The sequence below is a fragment of the Podarcis cretensis genome (genome assembly GCF_951804945.1).
Source record: "Podarcis cretensis genome assembly, chromosome: 16".
Taxonomy (NCBI): domain Eukaryota; kingdom Metazoa; phylum Chordata; class Lepidosauria; order Squamata; family Lacertidae; genus Podarcis; species Podarcis cretensis.
Window position 1 is genome coordinate 3,176,820 of NC_137186.1, and position 25,171 is coordinate 3,201,990.

The following is a 25,171-nucleotide window of genomic DNA, read 5'->3' on the forward strand; positions in this document are numbered from 1 at the left end:
TTCAACATTAGGAGAAAAATATGGGTGGTGGGAACAGTTTGACAGTGAAACTAACACCCTCATCTAGTGCAGGCAGGCTGGACTAGAAGACCTTATGAGGTCTCATTCGGTTCCATAATTCTGTAAATGGGCCAATGCAGGGGTACCTTAGAAGCGAAACATTTGTGGGTCTTCATTTCCTGCCTCTGCTGATTCCATTGACCAACACACCATCCCTTTATTTATTGATTATTCGTTTCATAAAATTTGCACAACGCTTGTTTTTTTGTTTGCTTAAAAAACCCTCAAAGCGGTTTATGAAAAGGCGAAAGCGTTAAAATCAAGGGGAAACATTTACGTTAAAACACGCGCAGGAAGTTAAAATGTTTAAACGAGATTAAACTTGCCCATCGCGTTTCCGAGCATCTGGGTAGACTGGTCTGATTGCTCCTAGCGTCAGGGACTGAAAAGGAAAGGCCCCCTGCCTTGGTCTCAATAGGCGGGGAGTTCCAAAGGTGCTGCCATAGTAAGCGCTGGCGTTCTTACGAATGCGGGTGTCACGTGGCGGCTGTGTGTAGCGCCAGTCCTGCCAATCAAAGCAGAGTTTGCTACCACCCCTTCCCGTACACGGGATGGCTCCGGCGATGCTTAGCATACGGCGTTCGTGCCTCAGAAAGGGATTTACCCAAGCAAATCTGTGGCGGTTGCCCACCTGCCTTTAAGCACCGCACCCTCGTCTTCCTGCTCTTCCCTTGTCAGGCTGCAGTTATAATAATAATATTTTTTTTTATTTATACCCCGCCCTTCCCGGTTCAAAAACTGGGCTCAGGGCAGCTAACAACAAATTTAAAACACTTAATTGTAAAAGCAGCATAAAATACAGTATAAAATCATGAATAACAATAAAATTCAAAGTTCAGAAATCAATTTAGGGGAAATCCATCTAATAAGCATTACATAATCCCCAGGGCTAGCTGGCTGAATTGGTCCTACTTGGGCCAGCGAGGAGGCCAGGGGAGAATTAGCTGTGGGGTCTCAGAGCGGGTCATAAAAGGGGAGGGAAGAGAAGGGAAATAAAAGATCAGGCTAAGTTCAAATTGAAAGCCAGGCGGAATAGCTCTGTCTTATAGGCCCAACAGAAGGAGGTTAAATCCTGCAGGGCCCTGGTCTTATGGGACAGAGCATTCCACCAGGTCGGAGCCATCACTGAGAAGCCCCTGGTCCTGGTGGAGGATAGTCTGACTTCCTTGGGGCCCGGGACTTCTAAACTATGGTTATTCATGGACCTTAAGGTCCTCTGTGGGGCAGACCAGGAGAGGCGGTCCCGTAAATACGAGGGCCCTAAACCACAAAGTTAGCCTGGCCCCCTGTTGGCGGCCATGCAAACTACAACGTGACGCTTGCAAAAATATAATATAGGAGAGATGTTCCCAGTCTGGAATGTGGTGTTTGAGAGAAGGTGGCCCAGGCTGCAGTTCGAGTTTAAAATACAGAGGGCATCTTTCAGACTGGTTTTCTATACAATATACTCAGGTGGCACCTGCCCCAAAGGGGTACCCTCTGGTCTCCAGTGAAAGTGCTGGAGCGCTACAGTTCCCAGCACCTTTAACACTACAGTTCCCAAGATTCTTCGGGGGGGGAGCCATGTTCGTTGAAATGGCAGGAGTCGTGCCAACGGTCACATCCACAATCCACATGCCCCATTTAATGCCCACAAAGAATCACGGGAACCGTAGTTTACCCCCCTTGCCGTGCTACGCTTCCCAGCACCTCCAACAATGTACAATTCAGGTGCTTTAAATGAGTGTTGTGGGAATGTTGCCAATTTCCCAGAAAGTTGTTTCTTCTTTCCTTCCTCCCCCACCCACCCCCAGTTTCTAAAGGTGTGTATGGGGGCACATCCCATCAATTAAAGCATCATCAACGAGAAACTGAGTCACTGGTGAAACTGATACGGCTTTCTCTTGACCTGACTAACAGCTGACACAACAGAAGTTTATAAATCTATATTCCAAGTGTGGCTGCACCATAGATTTTTATAACGCCATTAGGATATCGGCAGTTTTGCTTCCAAGTCCTTTCATAACGATCCCTGGGGTCCTTTTTTTGACAGCTGCCACACACTGGTTCAGCATTTTGTTTTTATATATATATATAATTTTTGTTATTGATTTTCCATTTAAATGGATATAATCACATCATTATTATCTACTTTACTTCCTTGGCTCTTTAGAGGCTGTCAACTTCCTTCCCTCCCAACCTCTTGGCTTTCAAAAGTAATCACAGCATTTTATATATTTTCCAATTCTAATATAATTCATTACAAAATACCTCCAAATTTAAATAAATATAGAAAGGGGGGGGATTCTCATTACTAGTCTGTATAACCCTACTAGTGTTGTTAGTTGTTTACAACAATCTTTTAAATACAGTGGTACCTTGGGTTACATATGCTTCAGGTTACATACGCTTCAGCTTACAGACTCCGCTAACCCAGAAATAGTACCTCGGGTTAAGAACTTTGCTTCAGGATGAGAACAGAAATCGTGCGCTGGTGGCGCAGCAGCAGCAGGAGGCCCCATTAGCTAAAGTGGTAGCGCAGGTTAAGAACAGTTTCAGGTTAAGAACGGACCTCCAGAACGAATTAAGTTCTTAACCCGAGGTACCACTGTATTGTGTAAATTTACTCCAGTCTTTTTGGAATACTTAGTTGTGCTGGTTTCGGGTTTTCCCCCATCAGCTTCGCCAGTTCTGCAAAGTCCACCATCTTCATCTGCCACTCTTCTTTCGTTGTGGTTCAGCATTTTGTATTATGTGCCATGACCCCAAGGCCTTCGGTTCAGATGCCATTAGTGTAAAACATGGGTAGGCAAACTAAAAACAATCGCCTTCTAATTTCGGCCCATAGACGGTCCGGGAATCGGTGTGTTTTTACATGAGTAGAATGTGTCCTTTTATTTAAAATGCATCTCTGGGTTATTTGTGGGGCATAGGAATTTGTTCATATTTTTTTCTTTTCAAAACATAGTCCGGCCCCCCACAAGGTCTGAGGGACAGTGGACTGGCCCCCTGCTGAAAAAGTTTGCTGACCCCTGGTGTAAAACAAGGGCAGCCAAAATGATGAACGGGGTGAAGCAACTCTGCGATGAAAGGTGGCGGCGTTTGGGACTTCTTGGTTTAGAGAAAAGTCAAATAGGACATGACCTAATAGGAGTTTATGAAATGTTGAAGAAAGTGGATAGAGGGGGGGGCAGTTTTTCTCCCTGTCTCATAGCACAGGGACTTGTAGACTTCCAAGGGAGTATGAGGTTTGGGAGATTTGGGCCAGACAGAAGAAAGTCCTTTGTGCAGTGCAGTTAAACTGTGGAACTCCTTGCCACAGGAGACTGGGTTGGCCCCCAGCTTAAAGGTAAAGGGACTACTGACCATTAGGTCCAGTCATGGCCGACTCTGGGGTTGCAGCGCTCATCTCTCTTTACTGGCCAAGGGAACCGGCGTTTGTCCTCAGACAGTTTTTCCGGGTCATGTGGCCAGCACGACTAAGCCGCTTCTGGCGAACCAGAGCAGCGCATGGAAACGCCGTTTACCTTCCCACCGGAGCGGTACCTATTTATGTACTTGCACTTTGACGTGCTTTTGAACTGCTAGGTTGGCAGGAGCAGGGACCGAGCAGTGGGAGCTCACCCCGTCGTGGGGATTCGAACCGCTGACCTTCCGATCAGCAAGCCCAAGAGGCTCTGTGGTTTAACCCACAGCGCCACCGGCATCCCTAGACCCTTATAATCACTTTTCCATCTTCCTGGATGAACTCTTCCAGCTCCAGGCAGTAAAATGAGAAGAGGTAAAAGATTTGATGTGTTCAACTAAGTCCGTTTCGGACTTAGGGATGGGCAGATACGTCCAGTTTCAGTTTTTCCAGTCTCAAGCTAAGTTCTCCACATTTCCACATCAACTCATCTTTTTTTTTAAAAAGTCCTTCAGCGTTTAAGTGCAAATCTCTCCCAATATACCCGTGTCTGTATGCATTTTTGCCTAAGGCTCACCCCGTTGTGGGGATTCGAACCGCCGACCTTACAATCAGCAAGCAATTCTTCTGAATATGAGTTGCTAGAAACCGCAGTAGGGGGGAGAATTGCTCTTGCATTTGGGTCTCGTTTTGGGGTTTCCAATCAGGGCATCTGGTTGGCCGCTGTAAGGACTAGATGAGCCACTGGTCTGACCCTGCCGGTCATCAGAGGAGCCCAAAATCGTCACTTTTTTAAAAAAATATGTAGTTGTAATAAGATGATCAAAATATAAAGCCCAGCAACTAAGAATCACAAATCCACGTGATAAAATCATGTTGCCGTTTAGGGTTTCTTTCTTGAAAGCATCTTCGCCTCTCTTCTCTTTATTGAAACAACGACAACCACTCGAGGTGCGGCTTATCAAAATAACCGAGTACGAAAAGACTGAAATTGAAGTTTCGAAAGGAAACGTGGCAACCACAGCAGAAATTTGGCAGATTGAAAGTTAAGGCCGTTGAGAGCGGCAGCTGTCGGTGGGGCAGAGCCCTTCTTGGAAGCAAAGGTTTGAGCTGACTTTGAGAAGGTGGATCGAGACAGGTGGGGAGGGTTGTGACATGTGCCTTCCATGCAGAAGGTCCCCGATTCCGTCCCTTGTCTGAATCCCTGGAGGTCCACTGCTGCTACCGGTCAGTGCTGGCGATCCCAAACTACTGGCTCTGCAGAAAGCAGCTTTCTTTCAACCTTTCTGCCCCCAGAAACTCGCTCCCTGGAGAAGCCAGCCGGGCTCCAGCCTTGCTGGCGGAAACTTTCTTGTTCCAACAGAACATCTGGGACCTGTCTACTTGTAATGAAAGGGCTGGTGCCATGATGTTTTTATTATAATTATGGGTATGGTTTAAATACATTTGTGTGTGCGTTCACGTGTGCATGTAGTTTTAATTCTCTTAATGTTTTGTTGTTGTTTTAATTATTGCTTTCCCCCGCCCGTATTTTTAGCTGGACTCATTTCACCTGTAACCTGCCTTGAGTGTCCGTCAGGAAAGAAGTCGGGTTAATATTATCCTTATCCTTATCCTTATTATTTCCTAGAATGCAACGGGTGCCTTCCTCAGGAGGGTGTCCTGGGGTTCAGCCATTGTCATGGAGAAGGTTGCATCACTGGTCGTACCGAAGAGCCCCTCCAGACTGGGTTTTTTTGGGGGTGGGGGGTTGTGATTTGCACAATAATAATGCACCAGTGAGAGCTGGACCATAAAGAAGGCTGGTCGCCGAAGAATGGATGCTTTTGAATTCTGGTGCTGGAGGAGACTCTTGAGAGTCCCATGGACTGCAAGAAGATCCAACCTCTCCATTCTGAAGGAAATCAGCCCTGAGTGCTCCCTGGAAGGACAGATCGTGAAGCTGAGGCTCCAATACTTTGGCCACCTCATGAGAAGAGAAGACTCCCTGGCAAAGACCCTGATGTTGGGAAAGATGGAGGGCACAAGGAGAAGGGGACGACAGAGGACGAGATGGTGGGACAGTGTTCTCGAAGCTGCCAACATGAGTTTGACCAAACTGCGGGAGGCAGTGGAAGACAGGAGGGCCTGGCGTGCTCTGGTCCAGGGGGTCACGAAGAGGCGGACACAACTAAACGACTAAACAACAACAAATGCACCAGTGATTGGTTGATACCAGACTGCCTGCACTTTATCCTGCTTTCGTAGCTGCCTGGGAAGAGGGATTGATTGCTGAACCACTCTGGAGATTATAGCTCTGGGAAGGCAATCTTCCAGCGACTCTCATAACAAACTGCAACTCCCAGGATTCTTTGGGAAAAACCAGGAGTGTTTAAAGTGTTTTCATGGTGCTTAATAATAATAATAATAATAATAATAATAATAATAATATTTATACATCCGGCTGGGTTTCCCCAGCCACTCTGGGCAGCTCCCAACAGAATATTAAAAATAGACTCAAACATTTAAAAATCCCCTAAACAGGGCTGCCTTCAGATGTCTTCTAAAAGTCAGAGAATTGTTTATTTCCTTGACGTCTGATGCTTTCAACCTGAGCTGTCATCTTGGTCTAAATGTGGGCCTAAATCCTAAAGCTGTATTGTTTTTAACACTCGGTTGGGAGTCGCCCAGAGTGGCTGGGGAAACTCAGCCAGATGGGCAGGGTATAAATAATAAATTATTATTAATAATTATTATTATAAAGCCCCCATTGTCCTTTGGGGGGGGATTCAATTCAGTTTGAGTGGAACAACTAGCTTAACCTCGTCCGTCTGTGTTCTGTAAGACATTCAGGCATGGTTATATCCCAGACGGTTGTCCTTTTTTTATTTTTGATGGTGAAGATATATTTTTAAATTTCATTTTGTGCTGCATTCTGTATGTATAAGGCGGAGGGGACAGTTGGATAGCAGCTGATGGAAATAAAACACAGCTTTAAGCAGGGTCCAGTATGGTTTCAAATTGGATGGGGAGCCCCGAGTTATTACTGGGTTAGGAGTTCCAGCCTTGCCAGGTGTGCTGATGGTCGTAGCTGTCAATGTTTCCCTTTTTTAAAGGGAAATCCCCTTATTCCGAATAGGATTCCTTGCAAGAAAAGGGAAAAGTTGGCAGCTATGCCGACGGTTGATCCCGCACTTTAAATCACAGAACCTTAAGAGTTGGAAGGGGGATCAGACAAAGTTAAAAAAAGGGGAGTGGTTTTTTATGTCAAAGAAAAATGAAACCCCAAGTTGTTGTTTAAGGATGAGGAAGGAATATACATTGCCGTGGAAATTGCAGCACAAGGCAATAAATATCTTATATTGGGAATTTATGCAGCAAATGATGGAAAAGTAGAATTTTTCAGAAGTTTGGACTCTAAACTTAATGACTACCTGGAATATAAAATAATATTAGTGGGAGATTTGAATGGAGTAGTCTCCACATTTATGGATAAATCACAAGAGCAGAACGTGCAAAACGCAGGCAGACTTCCAAAATTGTTTTTTGATATGGTAGACAAATATGACCTGTCAGATAAATGGAGACTACACAGAACCTTAAGAGCTGGAAGGGGGACCTCAGGCGACATCTAGTCGAACCCCCTGCAAGGCAGGAACATTATTGAGCCATGCTATGTGGACTTTTTTGGGAAGGGATGACAACTTGAAGCATCAATCTGGAGAACGGAATTCCTTTAAAAAAAGAGGGAGAGAAAACGGCACGCTTTCATTTGCCCTTTGGTACTGGGGAGTCGGCTCCCTTTCGGAGCTCCCTGCTTCTCCCAGCGGCAAAATGTGCCTGATTCTGGGGTGGAGCGATGGGTAGTTCAGGCACTCGGGAGAGAAAGCCAAAAAGGAGCTGGAACAACAGCAGGAGAAGGAGGAGGAGGGCAGGATTTGGGAGGGGTGCGTCTCTTGGGGCGAAGCACTTGGAGCAGATCAGGGAGAACAGGCTATATGTGTGTGTGTCTTCACGTATGTGTGCGTTTCAGAGAGAGAGAGATCGGATCAGCCAGCTCAGCGCTGAGGAATTCTAGGAAGGTGCCACGGAAATCTTGGCTTTCGAACCTTCCTTGCTTCCGGAGGCCTGGGCGAAAAGCTTTGGGGACATTCCTCCCCGCTCCCCTTATATTCCGGAAGGCGGCAGCTGGAAGGCAGTAACGTCAACAGCTGCCTTTGCACCGAGTCCACCTAGCGCAGTATTTCTGGCACTGGCTGGCAGCAGCTCTCCAAAGGGGAGATATTTCCCCAGCAGCCCTGAGATAGAGTTGCCGGGGTTTCCGAGACGACTTGCAGAGTTAGAAGGGGCCTTGAGAATCATCTAGTTCAGGCACGTCCAAAATCTGCCTTTGATTGATTTAATCCGGTCCCTGTGGCAGTATATGTCCTGGTGTAAAATCCTAACTATATGTGTGTGTGTGTGTGTGTGTGTGTGTGTGTGGTGTTGTTGTTGTTGTTTAGTCATCTAGTCGTGTCCGCCTCTTCGTGACCCCCTGGACCACAGCACGCCAGGCACTCCTGTCTTCCACTGCCTCCCACAGTTGGGTCAAACTCATGCTGGTAGCTTCGAGAACACTGTCCCACCATCTCGTCCTCTGTCCTCCCCTTCTCCTTGTGCCCTCCATCTTTCCCAGCATCAGGGTCTTTTCCAGGGAGTCTTCTCTTCTCATGAGGTGGCCAAAGTCTTGGAGCCTCAGCTTCAGGATCTGTCCTTCCAGGGAGCACTCTAATTGGAGAACAGCAACCTTGGCATTGTCCGAGCTATCCTGCATTCGAAGCCAGTGCTCTGCTCGCTGAGCTGTGTGGCCTTTGCTCTCATAAAACAAAGCAAGCTTCCAGTCCTCATGACTCTGCATGGAACTGATTTCAGGAGGAGCCTAGGATGTGGCCCAGGCAGACCCTTGGCCCGTCTCGCTCAGGAGCTGCCTGCCTGGAGATGTCGGAGGCTGAGCCAAACTGCGTGGCTTGCCACCCAGGGTTAGCCCTTCCCTTCCAAATAAACCAAGGAGGCAGTCCTCATGGTTCTAGATAGAAGGTAAAAAGTAAAGGGACCCCTGACCATTAGGTCCAGTCGTGGCCAACTCTGGGGTTGCGGCGCTCATCTCGCTTTATTGGCCGAGGGAGGCGGCGTACAGCTTCTAGGTCGTGTGGCCAGCATGACTAAGCCGCTTCTGGCGAACCAAAGCAGCGCACGGAAATGCCGCTTACCTTCCTGCCGGAGTGGTACCTATTTATCTACTTGCACTTTGACATGCTTTTGAACTGCTAGGTTGGCAGGAGCAGGGACCGAGCAACGGGAGCTCACCCCGTCGCGGGGATTCGAACCTCCGACCTTCTGATCGGCAAGCCAGGAACTTAGAAAACTGCCTTGTATACCCAGTCCGCCCATCAGCCTCTCCAGATTGCGGCTGCCTAATCTAACAGGCAGTTACTCTCCAGGGTTTAAGGCAGGGGAGCCTACCTGCAGAGGCCAGGATCCGAACCTGGGACCGTTTGCATTCAAAGCAGGCACTCTGTAGCTACCAAGACACAGCCATGCTTCCAGCAGGTGCCAGGAACCATGCAAAGTGAGAGCCCCACTTACGGGGGTTTTTGGAGGTGCCTGGTTGGTCGCTGTAAGAAGGCGGCCCCCAGGACTCCCTGCCTGGCCCTCGGGGTTCCACACTGCCCCCCACAGGTGCTTTTGCCTGGCTGGAATTTGCCCCTGAACTTAGGCAACGCCTCTTGCATACCTGGGAGGAGGAGACCCCCCGCAGATGCTCGACTACTGTACAAAATGTTGAGCGGTCTGTGTGTTGCTCTTCTGACCTCTGTCTCTCTTGCCCCACTGGGTCCCTGGAGATTTCACCCAAAGGGTTTCCCCTGCTTTCAAGGAGAGTTTCTCTCCCCGGCCACCTTGATCTCCACTGAGGCAAATGTCCTCTGCCTGTCTGAACGCTGGAACGGTAAGTCCCTGATATAACATCTTAGATTTCAGGGACCGTCCTGTTTCCCTTTGTGCAAAGCACGGCTGGATCTTCCTTCCGCTTCTGGGAGACGTAGCTTGGAAGAAAAGGAAGGAGTTTATTGCTCTCGCCTTTCCATCCTTTCGGATCTTCTCTTCCAGATTTCAGAAGCGGGTTCAGGAAACCTAGAATCCCTCCCCGACTGGCTGCTCTCGTGGGGCACTTCAGAGAGAGAATTTGCAAAGAAGACATTTTGCAGGGGTGGACTAGATAACTCTTCGGGTCCCTTCAGGATCTGTGGTTGTGATGCGTTTGGGGAGGGCTTTTTCTGTTGTGTGTGTGTGTGTGCTTCGAAGTGTTTCTGAACTAGCCGCCTGTGTTGCATTTTAGAAACCTCTCCTTGACAATATATTCCGAAATGTCCTTCCTTTGAACGTGATTTTCTGCCATAATGGGGGGGGGGGGGGACCCAAGCAGCTCGGTGGTTGTTTAATTTTTGCATTTGTAAAAGCTTTCTTGTAGATTGCTTTTGGATTTTTAAGCGGGAGCCGACTTCCAGATTTAATAAACCTCACCATGATGGATTTATACTCAGAGCTGGGTGGTTCTGACCGAGTCTCGTTTTACTAGCATCGAGCTGCCTTGGGTATCAGCAACCTGCGTCGATCTGAACTACTTGTGTCTTGTCAGATGGGCGAGGTATAAAATAATAATAATAATAATAATAATAATAATAATAATAATAATTTAATTTATATCCTGCCCTCCCCAGCCGAAGCCGGGCTCAGAGTAGCTAACAACATATTATTATTATTATTATTATTATTATTTTCATAAAACTTTTCTTCCGCTTGATTGTAAAAGAAAGCAAAGAAACAGCTACTTGAAAGAAGCTTACAAAAGAAGTTGAAACACTAAGATAATTATCCATAAGAAAGGCTAACAATAATGAAAAACTTTCAAAAGTTAAAATATCAAGAGACTTAAAACTGATAAAAACTCATATCAGCTTTCTAAACATCTGGGTAGGCTTGTCTAAATAAGAATGTTTTCATCAGGCTCCAAAAAGAGCACAGAGATGGCGCCTGCTGGATATTCAAGAGGCAGAGAGTTCATGTGCTGCCACACTGGAGGACTAGAGTTCTTACAACTGTGGAACGGGTTAGGGTTCTAGATGCCCAACTAGTTAGAATTGAGCTTTCCTTGATACGGAACTTTAAGAAGAAAATAACCGCAAAATTCAAAGGTGTCTGTTTTTTTTAATGAACGGCTTGTCTTCATGGGATTTAGGCATTGTAAGGTCCCTTCCCAGCGCCCTTAACTGGCCTTTCATGAGGCCTGTGGAGAAAGCACAGCTATTTATAAAGGCGGATTATTAGCCGAGAGCCGATTTGCTCCGTCTTAACAGAGCCCCTTTCCCCACTTTCGACTCTCTGGCTTTGCGGGAAAGAAATTAGCTCAGAGAAAGGAGTTTACTCGGATTTGGGGGGGGGGAGAGAGAAAGGAGATAAACGCACTCCCCAGAAATGTTCCCTCAGGTGAGAGATTTAGATTTTCTGTTGACGTGCGTCAGGCAGGGTTTTCGTTTGAGTTTTTAAGTAAGGACGAAGCCATCTTGCAGAGTTTTGCTCCTGGGATCTGCTTCCGCGTTTAGGTTTTTCAGGGGCTGAGTTAATGTATTGTGCAGAAGCTCCTCCCCTCAGAGGCAGTGTCCCCGCCCCTTGAGCTGAAGCCACACCCCTCCAAAGAGGGCGGGGCTTAACTAGCAGTTCCTTAAAGTTGCCAACGTTCTGCAGCCCCCCCAAAAAGGAAGCAGAGGGGCGGAGCTATGCAAAAAAGTTGGGATGCGAGGACAGGGTGGTAGAGCTATAGGGCTCTTCTGATGTCCGTATGGAGCCTCCCGGTCCAAAGGCAGACTATCCATAAGCTTAGGGTCATTGGGCCCCTGCGAGAATGAGATGCTGGACTCGATGGGCCTAGGGTTGCCATATTTCAAACAGTGAAAACAGGCGAACTATTGCCAGTGTCCTGGAAGAAGCAAAGATCGCCAGTGTCGAAGCAATGATTCTTCAACTTCGTTGGACTGGTCATGTTGTGCGGATGCCTGATTGTCATCTTCCAAAGCAACTACTCTACTTTGAACTTAAAAATGGAAAGCGTAATGCTGGTGGTCAACAAAAGAGGTTTAAAGACTGTCTCAGGGCAAATCTTTAAAAATGTAGTATAAACACCGACAACTGGGAAACACTGGCCTGCGAGCGCTCCAGTTGGAGAACAGCCTTGACCAAAGGTGTCATGGGCTTTGAAGACACTCGAACTCAGGACGCAAGGGAGAAACGTGCTAAGAGGAAGGCACGCTTGGCAAATCCACACCGTGATCAACTCCCGCCCGGAAACCAATGTCCCCACTGTGGAAGGATGTGTGGGTCCACAATTGACCTCCACAGTCACTTACGGACTCATTGTTAAAACCGTGTTTATGGAAGACAATCTTACTTGGCTACGAAGGATTGCCAAAGAAGAAGACTTGGGCATAGCTGTCAACGTTTCCCTTTTTTTTAAGGGAAATTCCCTTATTCCGAATAGGATTCCTTGCAAAAAAAGGGAAACGTTGACAGCTGTGGACTTGGGTCTCAAGAAGTCTTGGTTCCAGAAGTCTTGTGGTTTGTTCAGATGCAACTTTGCAAACCTAAGCCATGCTGCCATGTTCTTTTTGGAGAGATGAGGCTTTCTCCTGGCAAACCTTCCAAACAAGCCATACCAATGTCCCTGCTGTGGAAGGACGTGTGGGTCCAGAATTGGCCTCCACAGTCACTTACGGACTCATTGTTAAAACCGTGTTTATGGAAGACAGTCTTACTCGGCTACGAGGGATCGCCGAAGATGAAGAAGACTGGACTAGAGTGGCCTAGGCTTCCATATTTCAAACAGTGAAAATTCTGACACAAAAGTTGTTGAGCTTTGGCCAAGTTGTTCAGATTTGGGGTGGCAAAATCTCTCCCCAAAAGAGAAGTTTTTGAGCTATATTTGAGCTATACAAAATCTACAACTTCCAACATGGGTTGCCATAGAACCGGATTTCCCCAACATTTAAGTGGGGATTTTCCCTGGAAATTGTTTTCAATTCCAGGCGTATAGCAGCCCTAGATGGGCCGCCTTTGGCCTCGCCAAACAACCCAGCTCTTCTGATGGTAACATGGCGTTGTGAGTTGTCTTCCCAACCCAGAGTCCACCTTTGGGACCGGCTTGAGCTGCCAGCTGCCTCTGGAACTCCTTGCCCCATGTTGCGCACAGAAGCGCGCTCCGAAAATTCCCGGAAGCACCACCGGGTCCACGTGCCCGGGCGCCTACTTGGGCGATGGCCACTTCGACAACTGCTGGCCGAACACCTGAGGGCGGCTCACCTAATTGTCACCCTGCTGTGTGCCCGGGAGCCGGGATGAAGTAAGCAGATCTGGCAGGGTGCGTGACTTGGGTGGAGGCGCATGCCTCGCATCAGGGCGTTACATAATCTCCTTGCACAGGGGAGGGCGTGACGCCTGGCGTTGGCACACCTGGGCGCGTCCGTGCCAAAGCCCAAACCGTCTCCACGGATGGAATGTGTTTGTGTATAATGCCCTTGTTGTGAGCTGCGGGTGGGACGATAGATTGCCGCAATGCTCTCTACGTGGGGCTTCCCCCCGCGCCTGATCTTAGAAGCTGCAGCTGGCGCATTGCAGTGCAATTGCTGATGGGAATGAGGCCGGGTTTGCGTATCTCACCTGCGCTCCGAGGTCTGCGCTGGTTCCCAGTTTGTTACTGGGCCAGGTACTATTAGACCAGGCTTCCTCAAACATTTGTTTGTTTTTCAAAAAAGTTTATTAATTTCCCACATTTATAACAAATATAGGGACGCAGGTGGCGCTGTGGGTTAAACCACAGAGCCTCTTGGGCTTGCTGATCAGAAGGTCGGCGGTTCAAATCCCCGCGACGTGGTGAGCTCCCGTTGCTCAGTCCCTGCTCCTACCAACCTAGCAGTTCGAAAGCACCTCGAAGTGCAAGTAGATAAATAGGTACCACTCCGGCGGGAAGGTAAACAGCGTTTCCGTGCGCTGCTCTGGTTCGCCAGAAGTGGCTTAGTCATGCTGGCCACATGACCCAGAAGCTGTATGCCGGCTCCCTTGGCCAGTAAAGCAAGATGAACGCTGCAGAGTCGGCCACGACTGGACCTAATAGTCAGGGGTCCCTTTACCTTTATAACAAATATAACATATAAAAGACACAAAACAGAACATATTACAATACTAAAAATAAAATAAAAATAAAAACACTTATTACTTCTAAAATCCAAATTAACTTTCATTGTTATCTGACTTTCTCAAATCCCCCCTAACTGAATTTCATTGTGACACCTTTGTGGCAGTTCTCCAAGATCATATTTCTAATACGATTAACTCTTTCCATTTACAATCTTCATCTCTTTTCTTACTAGTTCAAATCCATATTACATTGTTGTTGTTGTCCGACTCTTTGTGACCCCCTGGACCAGAGCACGCCAGGCACTCCTGTCTTCCACCGCCTCTTGCAGTTTGGTCAAACTCATGCTGGTCGCTTCGAGAACACTGTCCCACCATCTCGTCCTCTGTCGTCCCCTTCTCCTTGTGCCCTCCATCTTTCCCAGCATCAGGGTCTTTTCTAGGGAGTCTTCTCTTCTCATGAGGTGGCCAAAGTCTTGGAGTCTCAGCTTCACGATCTGTCCTTCCAGTGAGCACTCAGGGCTGATTTCCTTCAGGATGGAGAGGTTGGATCTTCTTGCAGTCCATGGGACTCTCAAGAGTCTCCTCCAGCACCAGAATTCAAAAGTATCCGTTCTTCTGCGATCAGCCTTCTTGATGGTCCAGCTCTCACTTCCATACATCACTACTGGGAAAACCATGGCTTTAACTATACGGACCTTTGTTGGCAAGGCAAATTATCACCAAGAAAAACAATTTAAGATGTCAGAAAGGTTAAAGCAGTAACAGACGGAACACAGATTTAAACTCTTGCTAATTTTCTAGACTTCCAAGACACATATTACAATCCTTTGAAACAGGCACCCCCAAACTCGTCCGAAAAAAGTTCGCAAACCGGAACACTTACAGTGGACGCTTGGGTTGCAAACGTGATCTGTGCGGGAGGCACGTTCACACACCGCAGCACCGCGTCCGCGTATGTGGAGGTCACGATTCGACACTTCTGTGCATGTGCAAAGTGCAGTTTAGTGCTTCTGCGCATGTGCGAGCACTGAAACCCAAAAGTAACCCGTTCCAGTACTTCCGGGTTTCGGCGCATCTGTAACCCGAAAACGTGCGACCTGAAGTGTCTGTAACCCGAGGTATGAGTGTACTTCCGGGTTTGCAGTGTTTGGGTTCCTACTTGTTTCAGTACCAAGGCGTTTGAGAACCAAGGCACCCCTGTACTTATTTTTATGTGCAAGGAGAACAGCAAATGAAGGCTCTGGAGGGAAGGAGCGTTGAAGGAAGTGGAAACTTTTAGAAGAGGAGGGGAAATAAAGGGGGAATTAGGGGGAGAGGAAGGGGGAAACCCCATGGAATGATTTTGTGTCCCCACGAAATCCTGATGTGGTAACTCCAGGAAACTCCAAACCTGGGAGCGGGGAGATGGGTAGGGTGGTTTCATCTGTTTGGGAATCTCTGTATTGCTTCGGGGCGGGTGGGGGGGAATACTAGGAATATTCCCTATTCCTTTCCGCCATCGCCTCAATAAATTCCACAAAATGTCCTGCTTTGTTTCTGGATGTATTCAGAACATAATAATAATATTTTTTTATTTATACCCCGCCCTTCCCAGTTCAGAAAACTCAGGGCTCAGGATGGCTAACAACAAATTTAAAACACTTAATTGATGCAACAAAAAAGCAGCACAAAATACAGTATAAAACGTGAATAACAATAAATTCAGAATTCAAAAATCAATTTAGGGGGAAAATCCAGCCAATAAACATTAGATGGTCACCAGGGCTAGGTGGCTAAATTAGTCCTATTTAGGGCCAGCGAGGAGACCAGGGGAGAATTAGCTGTGGGATCCCAGAGCGGGTAATCTTCATAAAAAGGGGAGAAGGTGGGAAGGAAGGGGAATAAAAGGCTAAATTCAAATTGAAAGCCAGGCAGAACAGCTCTGTCTTACAGGCCCTGTGGAAGGAGGTTAAATCCTGCAGGGCCCTGGTCTTGTGGGACAGAGCATTCCACCAGGTCAGAGCCACCACTGAGAAGGCCCTGGCCCTGGCGGAGGATAGTCTGACTTCCTTAGGGCTCGGGACCTCTAAACTATGGTTATCCAGAGCCCGTCCGCTGGATCAGGCCAGTGGTCCATCTGGCCCAGCGTTGTCTTATCCCAGTGGCCAAATATCCCCAAGAATCCTGAAATTTAGACTCTGGCGCTGGAGGTTCTACAAGAGCATTGGACCTAGTCCAGCATCCTTTCCACACAGTGGCCGACCAGAGCCTTCCCGGCTCCTAGTCATTGATAGCCTTTTCAGTCTGTCTAATCTTCTTTTAAAACCACCCATCTTGCTGTTTGTCACTGGCCTCCTGTGGAGGGGAGTTCCACAGGTTAACTGCTGTGGGGCGAAAAAACCTTTTATTGGTCCAGAATCTTCCAACGTTTGGCTTCATTGGATTTCCACTTCTACAAAGCCTTTCATGTTTCTAGGTAGTCTGTACGGCAGTATTCAGGTAGCTTCAGCCCCGGGGGGGGGGGGGGCAGGATGTGGCCCTCCAGACCCCTCTGTGTGGCCCTTGAGACTTACCCTGGGCCACAGGTCCATGCTCTGCAGCCCCACCTGGGAGGGATGTGTCTGAACTTTCCTCTTCCTTCCTGAAACGAAGGCAGAGAGGTAGGTATGTCTGTGCATGCGCAGAAGCTAATCTGCTGGATGATGGTGCGATTCACACCCGTTACTCTGCCCCTTTTGCCTCTGGCCCCGCCCACCTCTGACACGTAGGACCCAGGAGGTTGGACTGAAGGCAAAGGCAGCCCTTGAGTCCATTCTACAGAGCATAGCTGCCAATGTTTCCCTTTTTTAAAGGGAAATTCCCTTATTCCGAATAGGATTCCTCGCAAGTAAAGGGGAAAGTTGACAGCTATGGTACACAGCCACGTGGTGAGGGGGGGGGCAACCAGAGAGCGGTGGGAAGGAGAGATTTTTAAATCAGGCTTTATTGCTGTTTGAGGGACTCTCAGACTTCGTTCTCACAGAGTTGCAAAATGATTTGGGGGGCGGTGTTGAGGGAGCGCAGCATGTCGGATCGAGGGCCAGGAGAGGGAAAGGGAAAGGGAAAGGGACCCCTGACCGTTAGGTCCAGTCGTGGCCGACTCTGGGGTTGCGGCGCTCATCTCACTTTATTGGCCAAGGGAGCCGGCGTACAGCTTCCGGGTCGTGTGGCCAGCATGACTAAGCCGCTTCTGGCGAACCAGAGCAGCGCACGGAAACGCTGTTTACCTTCCCGCCAGAGCGGTACCAATTTATCTACTTGCACTTTGACGTGGGGGCAGCACTCTGCAGATGGCTACAAGCACTCTGTACACAGCCCCAAAGCCTGGGGGGGTGTCTGCTCTCCCTCTGCATCGTATTTCCCCTCTTTTCCAAAGCGGACCGCACCGTAAGAGCCACCTCCTCCCTTAGGGCCCTAAGTAAGTCAGACTATCCTCCCCCAGGGCCAGGGCCTTCTCAGTGTTGGCTCCGACCTGGTGGAATGCTCTGTCCCATGAGACCAGGGCCCTGCAGGATTTAACCTCCTTCTGCCGGGCCTGTAAGACAGAGCTATTCCGCCTGGCCTTTGAATTCAGCCTGATCTTTTATTTCCCTTCTCTTCCCTCCCCTTTTATGACCCGCTCTGAGACCCCACAGCTAATTCTCCCCAGGCTCCGCACTGGCCCAAGTAGGACTAATTCAGCCATCTAGCCCTGGGGATTATCTAATGCTTATTTCCCCTAAATTGATTTTTGAATTTTATTGTAATTCATGATTTTATACTGCATTTTATGCTGCTTTTATAATTAAGTGTTTTAAATTTGTTGTTAGCCGCCCTGAGCCCGGTATTTGAACCAGGAAGGGAGGTTTTAAATAGAAATTTATTATTTATTATTATTATTCCCCTCTGCCGTCTCTCCCAAATTTAGAGCATATATACGGGTGCCTGTCCCTCCCCACCTCCCCACTTCCAAATGTATAAATGGAAACTGGCTGGTGGCCTGCTCCACCCCAGAACCGGCCGCAGCCCCGTGCCAGGCGATCGATTCCCGTTTGCCCCACCTGCCCCGCTTTGGGGCCTGAGTCAGTGGCGTCTGTTGCCACGCTTGAGAGCTGGGTGTTCGGAGTGCTGCACTGCGAGAGCCTTTTGGGGAGGGGGGAGAGAGATTTGGAGAGGCGGTAGGGAGAGTGTGGTTGTTGTTTTTCTGTGGGTGATTTTAATAATAATAATTGTAATTAATTTATATCCCGCCCTCCCCAGCCGAAGCCGGGCTCAGAGCAGCTAACAACAGTAAAAATAACACAGTTTACATAAAATCACAATCAATTAATTGAAATGCATTCTAAAATCAATTCAGATTGTGAGCCTTGCAATCCTTACATGGGGGGGGGGCATATAGGAAGATATGTCCTGATGCATCTAGCCCAGTAACAGTGAATTCTCTTGGGACAAGCCCAATAGCTATTTCCGCTGATAACACAAAAGATGACTTGCTGTGCGTTTTTACTTGGAAGTCAAATAAATGGCAACCACTGGGCCAGAGTTCTGCGAAGATTGCCAAAGGAGGGAGTCAGACTGTGCCTTGGCCAAAGACCTGGTGGAACAGCTCCATCTTGCAGGCCCTGCGGAAAGATGTCAAGTCCCGCAGGGCCCTAGTCTCTTGGGACAGAGCGTTCCACCAGATCGGGGCCATGGCCAAAAAATACTCTGGCTCTGGTTGAGGCCAGCCTAACCTCCCTGTGGCCTGGGACCTTCAGGATGTTTTTGTTTGAAGACCGTAAGGTCCTCCACGGGGCATACCAGGAGAGGCGGTCCCGTAGGTACGAGGGTCCTAGGCAGTATAGGGCTTTAAAGGTTAAAACCAGCACCTTAAACTCCACCGGGAGCCGGTGCAGTTGGCAGAGCACTGGGTGAATGTGATCCCGTGGTGAGGACCCCGTAAGGAGTCTCGCCGCGGCATTCTGTACCCACTGAAGTTTCTGGGTCAGCTTCAAGGGCAGCCCCACGTAGAGCGAGTTGCAATAATTGAGTCGGGAGGCGACTGTTTCACATAGCTGTCAACCTTCCCTTTTTTTGCGGGAAATTCCCTTATTCCAGCGCTGTTTCCCGCTGCTATCCCGGATTGTTAGATATCCCATAGACTGTCCCCGGGAGAGGCGAGGCTGCTGATCCCTTCTTTTCGAGGCTGCTGATCCCTTCTTTTCAAATCTGAAAGTTGACAGCTATGCTGTTGCATGGATCACAGGGGCTAGGTCCCTTATCCTTGCCGAATCTTTTTGCAGCCGTTTCTCGACAGCCTCCCCCTTCTCTCTCTCTCTCTCTCTCTCCCCTTCCTGGCCTGTGCAGGGCTGCAAGCGGGGTGGAGAAGGCGAGAGGCACTCCCCAGCTGGCGTTGGCTCGGCTCGGCTTGCTGGAGAAGCTTCCACCCGCTGGGGCCTGGCCGCTTGCCAAGGCTTGGTAGCTGAGTTATGTAACGGCCGGGTTCGCGTGAGGACAAACTCTCTCATCTGGCTGCAGGCTCCCCTAGCGACCAGCTCACTTCCTTATTTAAACCTCATCCGTGGAAAGAGAGGGAGAGGGATTTGGCGGAGGGGAAGGTACAGGGACTCGCTTCTCGTCCTCGGATCCGTGCGGTTCCTCTTTTCCCCTCCCTCCCCTCCTCTCTTTCTGCTTTGATTTTCCTTCCTCCGTTTCTTTCTATTAAATTATTTCAACATACGACAACAACACTATGCGGAGCAATGCTTAAACCCAGAAGTTGGGTGTTTAGGCAGTGCGCATATTCTTCCCGTCTTTTTGATTTTCCTTCCTCCGTTTCTTTCTATTAAATTATTTCAACATGCAACAACAACACCATGCAGATCAATGCTCAAACCCAGAAGTTGGGTGTTTAGGCAGTGAGTGCAAAATGACCATCTTTGCCCTCGGATCTGTAGAGTTCCTTTTTTCCTCCTCATCCTATTCTTCTTCTTCCTGTCTCCTCCTGGTTTGATTTTCCTCCCCACCCACCCTCTTTATAAAATTATTTCAACATATCGCAACAGCATACGTAAAAATAATGGAATATCCCACCCTAGCCTGCACGTTTAGGCAATACGTGCAAAATAACACAGCAAGTTCTTGTCGCACGCTGCTCTTTGTAGAGAAGGCAAATCTTTAGCCGTTTTATAACATGAGAGGTTGTCCTTTATTTTCATTTTTTTTCTTTTTAATCATGTGCTTTATAAAGCTCTGCCATTCGGTTGCAAAAGAGTCTTCGTGCTTCGGCCTTGTGCCAATCCTTTTTTTATTATTATTTAAATGTTTCCACAAGTGCTGCATTTGCTATACTTCGTGGTACCAGTTTGTCAGAGAAGGACCTTCGAAGTTCTGGCAGCGTTTTAGTGATTATGAAAGCTGGCTGCTAGGAGAAGAGAACTCTTCTCCACCCAAAAACTGATGGATTTTGCAGTTTCTTCAGAGAAATCGAAGTTCAGGGGCAAAGGAAGCAAACAGAAACGAAAGGCAAACAAACCTTTGCTGTTTTTCTTATGAAAAATAAAAAGTTCAGATGGGGAGAAACAGAATGCTAGAACATGCCAGATGTGTTTAATTTATTTATTTTACGAGATGTAGCGATAAAACTTCAAAGCGGTTGATGGAAAGAATAATATGGTTAAATTACAGTCGTACCTTGGAAACCGAACGCCTTGGGAGTCGAACGTTTCAGCTCCCGAACGCTGCCAATCGGTTGCAGCCAATTGGAAGCCGCGCTTTGGTTTCCGAACGTTTTGGAAGTCGAACGGACCTACGGAATGAATTCCGCTTGGCTTCCGAGATACGACTGTATTGGCAAAAGAAACCCCAGTTCAAAGCAGCCAGCGGTGGTGTAGTGTTCAGAGAACCCTGGGAGAGACACGGGTTCAAATCCCGCTGACCTTGAACTGGCTACTCACACTCAGCATAACCTACCTCACAGGGTTATCGTGAGAATAAAAGGGGGAGGAGGATAAGTCTGTACACTGCCTGGAACTCCTTGGAGAATGTTTTTTTGGGGGCGGATCCTGTTTCATTTCCAGTGGTTTCCCGGCCTGTAACCTGCTGAAATCCTGTATCTTTTTATATTACGAATCTTCCAGTTTAAATCTCTTGCACTAGAGCCCAAGAGTGCCCCTTTTGGACAGCAAAAACGTGTTGCTGTTGGGAAAGCACCTCAGAACAACTAAGAAATTAGAAAGATGTGTGGACAGTCCATTATCTGTGTACAGTCGTACCTTGGAAGTCAAATGAAGTCCGTTCTGGAAGTCCTTTCGACTTCCAAAACATTCAGAAACCAAAGCATGGCTTCTGATCCTGCAGCCCATCGGAAGCCACACCGGACGTTCGGCTTCTGAAAATAGTTCGCAAACTGGAACAGTTTGGGAGCCAAAACGTTCGGGAACTAAGCTGTTCGAAAACCAAGGTACAGCTGTACCACTAATGCGCTGAGATTGTGGCGATGAGATCTTACAGAATACACTGGCAGCAGACCAACACCAGTTTGCAGTGACCCTAAGGTTTGACAAGCGAGTTTCCCGTTCTCGTGGTTATGACCAGAGGACTGGCTTGCTATCCGTTCTAGACTTCTGACTCGTATTATGGTTATTGACCGTAATTAAGTGATTGATTGATTTGTTGACTAGAGGAGAGGAAGGGGTGTCTTTAAACAGTTTGGGTTTTTGTGCAACTGTGCTGTTGTTTTATAAATCTTTTTAAACTGCTGCCCAACAGGCGGAAAACTGGGCTAAATAAATACAAAGGAAAAGGTCCAAAGGATGCAGGAATTGCAATCCCACCCCTGTCAGTCCTGCGTCTCTCTCCACACCTACCCAGCCGCCGCTGCAAAACGCCCCTGAGACTTGTAAAGCGGTTGTGCGGACTAGAACCACGGAGGTCTCTGTTTCTTTTCTGAAAATGAAACATGGCTAAGTTTCTCAGGAAGGCTAGTTCTGTGCCAGATTGTGGGTGTGTGATGCCCTGCTCCCCCAGTTTTTTATTAATTTATTATTATTATTATTATTAAGGCCACAGAGAGGTTAGGCTGGCCTCAACCAGAGCCAGGGCTTTTTCGGCTGTGGCTCCGATCTGGTGGAACGCTCTGTCCCAAGAGACTAGGGCCCTGAGGGACTTGACATCTTTCCGCAGGGCCTGCAAGACAGAGCTGTTCCGCCAGGCCTTTGGCCAGGGCGCGGCCTGACTCCCTCCTTTGGCAATCTTCACAGAACTCTAGCCCAATGGTTGCCATCAATTTGATTTGAATTAATTTTATAATGAAAAGATTTTAGAATGTTGCATTATTTTATTGTTGTTAGCCGCCCTGAGCCCAGCTTCGGCTGGGGAAGGCGGGATATAAATAAATAAAAAAATATTATTATTGTTATTATGTTTGTGGAATAGCTCTGCACCCTTAAGGACTAGCGACTTGCTCAAAAAAATAAAATAAAGCAGGAGAGCTGAGTTTCTCGGAGTGGGATGGGAGAGTGGTGCTCCTGTTTTGCAATGTGCAGAGTGCATCCTGGCTCAATTATAAATAGACTCAGAGATAAAGGAGTGAAGATGAAGAACAGAAAGGGTAAAGCGGCTTAGACGTGGCTTAGCTACCGCAGAGGATCTTCCAATTAGCTCATCAACGGTACGGGGATTTCACTGCCACACGTACACAGCGTGGCTTTGAAGGAAAGGGCGGCCGAAATGATCGAGGGGTTGCAGCCAGCCCCCTATGGGGACTAGCGACAACCTTCGGGGCAGCTTAGTCGTGGGGCACCTTTGTCCCTTTCTGCAGTTGCTGCAGGACTCCCCAACTCCCATCGTCCTTGTTTGTTGGCCGTGGCGATCTGCAGGCCTGATGGGATTTGGAGTCCGGTGTTCGCCACTGATGGAGTTGAGAAAAGGTGAGTAATGTGGAAGAGGTGTACAAAACAGCTCAAACGGATTGCAAGAACGGCAAGGGCAGACTTTTTCAGAGCGGGGCATAACAGATACCGTATTTTTCGCTCCATAAGACACACTTTTCCCCGCCTAAAAAGTAAGGGGAAATGTGTGTGCGTCTTATGGAGCGAATGCAGGCGGGAGGCAGGCGGGAAAAGCCCCCAAGAGCCACGCACCCTTTAAAGAGCATGCGGCTCTTGCGGGCTTTTGTGGGAGATGGGGAAGGGACAGAGGGCAGCCCCACCTCCCGGAAAAGACCCCAAGACCCGCACTCCCTTTCACAAGCCGTGTGGAGCGTGTGTGCGGCTCTTGGGGGCTTTTCCCCAGGAGGGAGACGGACAGCCTGTCAGTGACGGGCTCGTGAAAGGGAGCGCTGAGCAGAGCCTGGGATGCATACAGGCTCTGCTGAGCGCTCTCTTTAAATAATATTTTTTTTCTTGCATTCCCCCTCTAAAAACTAGGTGCGTCTTATGGGCAGGTGCGTCTTATGGCGCGAAAAATACGGTGATCTGCGGAACTCCCTGCTGCTGCCTGGATGGCTTTGAAAAAGGATTATTTGTTAGATTTCTGTACTGCCCTTCGTCAGAAGCAGAGAGTGGCTACTAGCCACAATGGCTGTTTTTCCTCCACGGTTGGAGGCAGTGCAACTTGAATTACTACCGGTTCTTGGGAGTCGCAATAAGGAGCGTTGCTGCTCCACTTGGGTTCTGCTTGCGATCTTCCCTTGAGCTCTTCTTAAGTTCTCCTGAAGCTCCAGGTCCAGGGGCAGTCTATCTAGATTCTGAGAGGCAGGAGGCTGGACTACACGGACTTTTCGCCTGGTCCAGCTACGGCTCTTCTTCCGTTCTTAAGTGGCTGCCTCCGCTACACCCAGGGTTCAATCGCAAGCACAGCGAGCAGGATCCTTGCCCATTGACCATGTCTGTAATATGGTCCCTGTGATTTGTGGGGTTAGACAGCCTGCCCTTAATTCAGAGGTTCCCAAGTTGTGGTTCATCAGGTGGTCTGCAGTGTGTACGCATCAAATATATTGTCTTTTCAATTCCATTTCAATTACCGTACTTTTCCATGTATAAGACTAGGGGGGGGGGTTACTTTAAAATAAGGTTGAAAATCTGGGGGCGCCTTAAAGATGGATAGTGCATGTGCCCATTTTCTAAATTTGGGGTCCCCAAAGGTAGGGGGCGTGTCATACACAGAGAAATATGGTACTTCTTAAATTTAGAATTATAGAATCGAGTTGGAAGGGGTTCACAGGGGAATCTTTTGCCCAAAGGGGGTCTCGAATGCACAATCCCAAGATTGAGAGTCTCGTGTTCTGTGCGCATTTCGTACATTATAGTTTATTGCATTGCAGTAAGGAGTCTGCGGACGACCTGGGGCCGGTCTCGCTCTCTCAGCCTGGCCTGCCTCACAGGGCGGTTGGTAGGACACGGTGGAAAAGAGGGAGAACTCTGTACGCCACCCTGAGCTCCTTGGAGGAAAAGTCGGGCTGCAAATGTCGTGGAAGTAGCAAAAATAATTATCCATACCCTTCCAGCTCTGCAGTTCTGTGATTCTGTGAATAATAAATCTTAAAACTGGAATGCCTGTTGTCTTTGTCCATGGAGTTTTCTTGGCAGGGATACTGGAGTAGCTTGCCGGTTCCTCCTCCAGAGCTGGACCATCAAGAAGGCTGATCGCCGAAGAATGGATGCTTTTGAATTATGGTGTTGGAGGAGACTCTTGAGAGTCCCATGGACTGCAAGAAGATAAAACCTATCTATTCTGAAGGAAATCAGCCCTGAGTGCTCCCTGGAAGGACAGATCCTGAAGCTGAGGCTCCAAGATTTGGCCACCTCATGAGAAGAGAAGACTCCCTGGAAAAGACCCTGATGTTGGGAAAGATGGAGGGCACAAGAAGAAGGGGACGACAGAGGACGAGATGGTGGGACAGTGTTCTCGAAGCTACCAGCATGAGTTTGACCAAACTGCACGAGGCAGTGGAAGACAGGAGGGCCTGGCGTGCTCTGGTCCAGGGGGTCACGAAGAGGCGGACACGACTAAATGACTAAAGAACAACAACAAAAACTGGAATTCAAATTGTAATGCAATATAATAAACATAAGGAGCAATAAGGAATGCAATTGAAAAATCACACCACGTCTAGCACACAGCATTAAAATTCCTGCACCTGGCAGGAAAATTATTTAACTGATCCTGCAAAACCTCTCAACTATTTTCAATTGGTCTGTGCCAGGGGGTGGGCGAGCATTTGGGAACCATTGCTCCAATGCGAAGGACGGAGTGTGCTGCAGTGAAACTCCAGGGTTTTAGTGAAAAGCAATTGATCGGTTTGATTCTCTCGATCGAAGAAGTTATTTTAACTCTCCTCGCTACCAGGTTGTTTGGGTCTCCCTCTTGTGGCCAAAGTGAAAAACTGCAACACTATTTGAGAATGTTTACTGTCTAATAGAAATCCAGATGTTTGCTGAGAATTCATCCCGATTTGCTTGCTGGGTGTAAGACAGATTCCCATTAGGGATGGGGGGGGGGAATTGATTCAGTTTGTATTTAACATCAAATTTATGAAATTTGCAA

The 25,171-nt window shown here is 48.1% G+C and overlaps 1 protein-coding gene and 1 long non-coding RNA gene across 8 annotated transcripts in view; one reads left to right on the top strand and one right to left on the bottom strand.

Moving 5' to 3' along the window:
* Positions 1-25,171, bottom strand: part of LOC307205904 — a 260,341-nt gene that overhangs the window by 105,381 nt on the left and 129,789 nt on the right. The gene's annotated exons all lie outside the window — the stretch shown is intronic.
* RORC (RAR related orphan receptor C) overlaps positions 1-25,171 on the top strand; it is a 115,780-nt gene that overhangs the window by 30,581 nt on the left and 60,028 nt on the right. The window contains exon 1 of one of the 7 annotated variants that reach the window (XM_079958137.1): positions 17,752-17,823. The exons of the other annotated variants lie outside the window; for them this stretch is intronic. The gene's annotated coding sequence lies outside the window, so the exon portion shown is untranslated. Of the gene's footprint in view, positions 1-17,751; positions 17,824-25,171 lie in introns of those variants that run through there. 7 annotated transcript variants of the gene reach the window in all.